This window comes from Oncorhynchus keta, chromosome 28 (assembly GCF_023373465.1).
Source record: "Oncorhynchus keta strain PuntledgeMale-10-30-2019 chromosome 28, Oket_V2, whole genome shotgun sequence".
Taxonomy (NCBI): domain Eukaryota; kingdom Metazoa; phylum Chordata; class Actinopteri; order Salmoniformes; family Salmonidae; genus Oncorhynchus; species Oncorhynchus keta.
This window is the reverse complement of record NC_068448.1, coordinates 43,164,251-43,170,947: the sequence shown is the minus strand read 5'-3', so window position 1 is coordinate 43,170,947 and position 6,697 is coordinate 43,164,251.

The following is a 6,697-nucleotide window of genomic DNA, read 5'->3' as shown; positions in this document are numbered from 1 at the left end:
GCTGACTGTAGCTTAAACCCCTTTGGGCTCAGAATACAGTCAGGAGGGAATAATTAGGGTGCCTTACTGGAGAGAGAGCACTTCTTCCCTCTATCTACAGTTCCGGCAGAAGATCCCCAACGTGTGCGTGACGGTCAGAGTAGCATGTCTTGCTCACCATGTGGAGTGTCGCGTCTTGGCAAGTGGTGGAATGAGCTACTCCCTCCTATAGGTTTGAGGAACCCCCAAATAGTTACAAAGTGATGGTACTTGTAGGATTTCTCATCTTACCGTAGGCCTGCATATTTCCCAAACGTACAAATACATCTGCTGCTCCTCACTGTGATTTTCTACATAATAGGAAATTACAAATTGCAATACATATACATAACCACACAAGTGTAATCATTACTTTGCTATTCCAGATAAGGCAGAACACAATACAACCCCCCCCCATAGTCATTGAGCTGTTCTTTCTTCCCAGGCGCCCTGCTTTCCTTTACGTTTCTGCTTGGTTCGCCTGGCTGTTTTTCTGGCTCATTTGCATACCGCGTTTGACCCGAGTCGTAATCTACAGTGACTCTTCAATAAGCCCCTGGCACATTGGGGAGATGTTATAAGCTCTGACAAAAGACATGACGGGCTAGAACAAACTGAAGGTCACCGGGGACAGCCTTCTGATGAACTTAAAGGTTCTCTTTATCTGTTTATTTAAATTCCCCTTCTTTGACAGAGGCTAATTCTAAACCATCTGCAGAGTGCTCGATGCATACCAAGTATCTGCAGGGGCTCAGACAACAGTCAGGTTATTCATTGAGAAAACAGGTTTTATGTGAGACAGATGGTACCACATTCAGTAGAGTTGTCCAAGCAATACCATTTTTTTTAAATGGCGGAGTGCCTCACACATATAGAAGGAGCCATCCAGGACCTCTAGGGCAGGAGGGTCGTTCCACCAGTTCGGTGCCTTTTGAGTGTGACATGGTAAAAAATTATAATCTGAATTTCAACTAATTTTAACATTTTGTCATAAAGAGCATAATATTTTTTCCCCATCTCAAGAGGTTAAATACAAAGGTTACTATAATAAGGGCCCAAAGAAAGTAACAGGGTTGACCGTAACAGGGTTGACCATAACAGGGTTGACAATTCCATCTTAAATCAGCCATAAATCAAATCAGGGCGCAATTGTTACATGCTTCGTAAACAACAGGTGTAGATTAACGGTGAAAGGCTTAATTATGGGCCCTTCCCAACAATGCAGAGAGAAATAATAGAAAAGTAAAAGACGTAATGATAAAAGTAATAATAGATACACAATGAGTAACGATAACTTGACTGTATACACGGGGTACACGTACTGAATCGATGTGCAGGGGTATGGGGTAAATGAGGTAGATATGTACATATAATATGGGAGTTAGTGCAAAAGGAGTAAATGCAGATAGGCCAGTTAGCTATTTGGTTAACTATTTAGCTAACTATTTAGCAGTCTTATGCTTGGGGGTCCTTTTGTTTCCAGACTTGGTGCATCGGTACTGCTTGCCGAGCGGTAGCAGAGAGAACAGTTTATGACTAGGGTGGCTGGAAGTCTTTGACAATTTTTATGGCCTTCCTCTGACTATCTGGTATAGAGGTCCTGGATGGCAGGGCACAGTCAAATTCCACGTGACCGTTTAGTCATGCTAGTTAGACATCTCCAAGCTCTGATGCTGCTGATGGTCATTAGTAGCCTACCAAACTTGCTAACTGCCTGATACTCAGTACTCTATTGTCCCTCTAATCACTCTGACATCAATGCAAATGTAATCGAAAATCTAATCAAACACTTCATGAGAGGGCATGAGCTCATGTTGCGCAACATATAGGTTATGCAATTGTGCGAGAAAACAGTGATGTCCTCTACTAAAAAGAGGAGGATCCCATCAGCTTTCTATAACCTAGGCCTGCTATATTTATTTCTCAGCTTACCTAATATTAAGCACATTGATTATATTTACAACAGGAGTATAGCCTACCTGGCTGGCATGAAAATGAACCACGGGAAAAGCTTCCTCCATTCACTATTAAGTGAATAGATGACATGTATTTTGTTCCCCTGCCCCTGTTTTGATAGAGGTGCTTGCTAATGGTCCATTCTAAATCAAAACAAATTTCACACATATATTATGTAGTATATGTAATGATGATTAAATCAAGAATAGTCTGATGGGTGACAATATTAGCCTATCACAATATATTATCACTTGTGGATGATGCCCTGCATAAGAAACAATATATTTTTCAAATCATAGTCATACACCTCATGTAGCCTAGCCCATAGGCCTATATGTTTTGATAAGGTTTGTATCACAACAGTTCTTCCAATATCTTCAGTATGCACCTCGGATTTGGATAAGGATGCGCGCAGTTACATCCCCGATGTGTCTGTTTTCACTTGTAGCCTGTGAGAAAGACACGATATTGTGATGGAGAGCCATGTGAGTGAGAGGTGCTTCTGAGCGGGCAGCACTCGGCCACTGGCCACAAAAGGCTTGGATTTTTTTAGGGTGTACGATGGCCACACAAAGGGGATGCCGCCGTGAAATTCGAAGCATGATCAGGTGCTTGTCAAATTGTGAATGAGTGACTGATGAAGTGTGTACAGCCTGTGCAAAAAAAACAAAGCAGAGCTTATGCCTTTCAAGCACTTTTAAAAAAGTCATCATTAGATTTGCATCATGAAGCCTTACAATGTTTTGAACATCAAAACATACAGCCCAACGTTCGTAGAAAAACTAAAGTTACATTAATAACTCTAAATTAAGCATATAGGAATAGCTATTGCTTTGTTAACACTCAACACACAATAGCCGCATCTGCACACTTCCTCAAATGGTTTGGAGAGAATATCCTTTCTATTTTACTCAGCGTTGTTCAATTGTATTCTTCGTTCTATAAAATAATGCCACGGAATTCTAAGCAAATCTTGTCTGTTAAATGAAGTTGTGTAGCCCACAGCCATTTGGCATAGCCAGATCAGGACCTAACATAAGGAAAACTCAGAGTATGCTATTCTGTTCTTCTGAAATAGACTACATTTTCTTCATATCATGCTTCTTTAGACTTGTCTAAAATAGACAATGGATTTACTGTGAAGGTGTAGGCTAAAATACATGGATTTACTAGACTTCTTAAAATTCAGATCTTCCAAAGGTCTGAATCAGTGGCTTATGTGGAAGCCAGGAGATGCTAAATGTGTTTGTTAATTAACGGTCAATAACCGTGAGACCGACAGTTATTTGTCTGACAATCACCAGCTGACGAAATTTCGTGACCACCACAGCCTAACTAGGCCGGACCTATTACCCTCTGTAGAGCCTTGTGGTCGGATGCCAAGCAGTTGCCATACCAAGCGGTAATGCAGACAGTCCAGATGCTCTCAATGGTGCAGCTGTAGAACTTTTTGAGGATCTGAGGGCCCGTGCCAAATCTTTTCAGACTCCTGAGGGGGAAGAGGCGTTGTTGTGTCCTCTTCAAAATTGTGTTGGTGTGTGTGGACCATGATAGATCGTTATTGATGTGGATACTGAGGAAATTGAAGCATTCGACCCGCTTCACTACAGCCTCATCGATGTGGATGGGGATGTGCTCAGCCCTCCGTTTCCTGCAATTCACGATCAGATCCTTTGTCTTGCTGATGTTGAGGGAGAAGTTGTTGTCCTGCCACCTACTGCCAGATTTCTGACCTCCTAATAATAAATAATATAATAATATTCTGTACAGGAGAGATCTAAGCACGCACCCCTGATGGGCCACTGTATTGAGGGGCAGCGTGGCGGATGTGTTGTTACCTACCCTCACCACCTGGGGACGGCCGTCAGGACGTCCAGGATCCAGTTGCAGAGGGAGGTGTTCAGTATCAGGGTCCTTAGCTTAGTAATGAGCTTGGAGGGCACTATGGCGATGAACGCTGAGCTGTAGTCAATTGGTAGAGCATGGCGCTTGTAACGCCAGGGTAGTGGGTTCGATTCCCGGGACCACCCATACGTAGAATGTATGCACACATGACTGTAAGTCGCTTTGGATAAAAGCGTCTGCTAAATGGCATATTATTATATTATTATTAACAGCATTCTCACATAGGTGTTCCTTTTGTCCAGCTGGAAAGGGCAGTGTGGAGTGCAACAGAGATTGCATCATCTGTGGATCTGTTTGGACGGTATGCAAATTGGAGTGGGTCCAGGGTGACTAGGACGATGGTGTTGATTTGAGCCATGACCAGCCTTTTAAAGCATTTCATGTCAACAGATGTGAGTGTTACGGGGCGATAGTCATTAAGACAGGTTACCTTAGTGTTCTTGGGCACAGGGACTATGGTGGTCTGCTTGAAAAATGTAAGTATAACAGACTGGGTCAGGGAGATGTTGCAAATGTCAGTGAAGACGAAACTTGCCAGCTGGGCAGCGCATCCTCTGAGAACGCGTCCTGGTAATCCATCTGGCCCTGCGGTCTTCTGAATGTTAACCTGTTAAAAAGTCTTACTCAGATCGGCTATGGAGAGAGCTTGATCACACAGACACCCGTAACAGCTGGTGGTCTCATGCATGGCTCATTGCTTGCCTCGAAACAATTTAGCTCATCTGGCAGGCTTGCGTCACTGGGCAGCTCGCAGCTTGGCTTCAATTTGTGATCTGTGATAGTTTGCAAGCTCTGCCACACCTGGCGAGTGTCAGAGGCAGTGTAGTAGGATTCAATCTAAGTCCTGTATTGACAGTTTGCCTGTTTTCATGGTTCGTCGGAGGGCTTGGCAGGATTTCTTCTAAGCGTTCTTCTAGCGTCCTGCTCCTTGAAAGCAACAGCTCTAGCCTTTAGCTTAGTGCAGATGTTGCCCCATGGCTTCTGGTTGGGATATGTACAGTTGAAGTCGGACGTTTACATACACCTTAGCCAAATACATTTGAACTTAGTTTGTCACAATTCCTGACATTTAATCCAAGTAAATATTCCCTGTCTTATGTCAGTTAGGATCACCACTGCATTTTAAGGATGTGAAATGTCAGAATAATAGTAGTGAATTATTTATTTCAGCTTTTAGTTCTTTCATCTCATTCCCAGTGGGTAAGACGTTTACATACACTCAATTAGTATTTGGTAGCATTGCCTTTAAATTGTTTAACTTGCGTCAAACTTTTCTGGTAGCCTTCCACAAGCTTCCCACAGTAAATTGGGTGAATTTTGGCCCATTCCTCCTGACAGAGCTGGTGTAACTGAGTCAGGTTCTTAGGCCTCCTTGCTCGCACACGCTTTTTCAGTTCTGCCCACAAATGTTCTATAGGATTGAGGTCAGGGCTTTGTGATGGCCACTCCAATACGTTGACTTTGTTGCCCTTAAGCCATTTTTCCACAACTTTGGAAGTATGCTTGGGGTCATTGTCCATTTGGGAGACCCATTTGTGACCAAGCTTTAACTTCCTGACTGATGTCTTGAGATGTTGCTTCAATATAACCACACAATTTTCCTGCCTCATGATGCCATGTATTTTGTGAAGTGCACCAGTCCCTCCTGCAGCAAAGCACTCCCACAACATGATGCTACCACCCCCGTGCTTCACGGTTGGGATGGTGTTCTTTGGCTTGCAAGCCTCCCCATTTTTCCTCCAAATATAACAATGGTCATTATGGCCAAACAGTTCTATTTTTGTTTCATCAGACCAGAGGACAGTTCTCCAAAAAGTATGATCTTTGTCCCCATGTGCAGTTGCAAACCCTAGTCTGGATTTTTTATGGCGGTTTTGGAGCAGGGGCTTCTTCATTGCTGAGCTGTCTTTCAGGTTATGTCGATATAGGACTTGTTTTACTGTGGATATAGATACTTTTGTACCTGTTTTCTCCAGCATCTTCACAAGGTCCTTTGCTGTTGTTCTGTGATTGATTTGCACTTTTCACACCAAAGTACGTTCATCTTTAGGAGACAGAACGCGTCTCCTTTCTGAGCGGTTTGACAGCTGCGTGGTCCCATGGTGTTTATACTTGCGTACTATTGTCTGCACAGATGAACATGGTACCTTCAGGTGTTTGGAATATGTTCCCAAGGATGAACCAGACTTGTGGAGGTCTACAATTTTTGGCTGATTTCTTTTGATTTCCCATGATGTCAAGCAAAGAGGTGCTGAGTTTGAAGGTAGGCCTTGAAATACATCCACAGGTACACCTCCAATTGACTCAAATGATGTCAATTAGCCTATCAGAAGCTTCTAAAGCCATGACTTAACTTTCTGGAATTTTCCAAGCTGTTTAAAGGCACAGTCAACTTAGTGTATGTAAACTTCTGACCCACTGGAATTGTGATATAGTGATTTATAAGTGAAATAATCTGTCTGTAAACAGTTGGAAATATTACTTGTGTCGTGCACCAGGTAGATGTCCTAACTGACTTGGCATAACTATAGTTTGTTATTAACAAGAAAATTGTGGAGTGGTTGAAAAGCGAGTTTTAATGACTCCAAAAGTGTATGTAAACGTCCGACTTCAACTGTAAGTATGGTCACTGCGGGGATGACGTCGTTGATGCACTTATTAATGAAGATGGTGATTGACGTCGTAAACTCCTCAATGCCATCGTATGAATCGCGGAACACATTCCAGTCTGTGCTAGCGAAACAGTCCTTTAGCTTAGCATCCGCTTTGTCGGACCACTTCCAAATTGAGCACATCACTGGTACTTCCTGTTAGATTC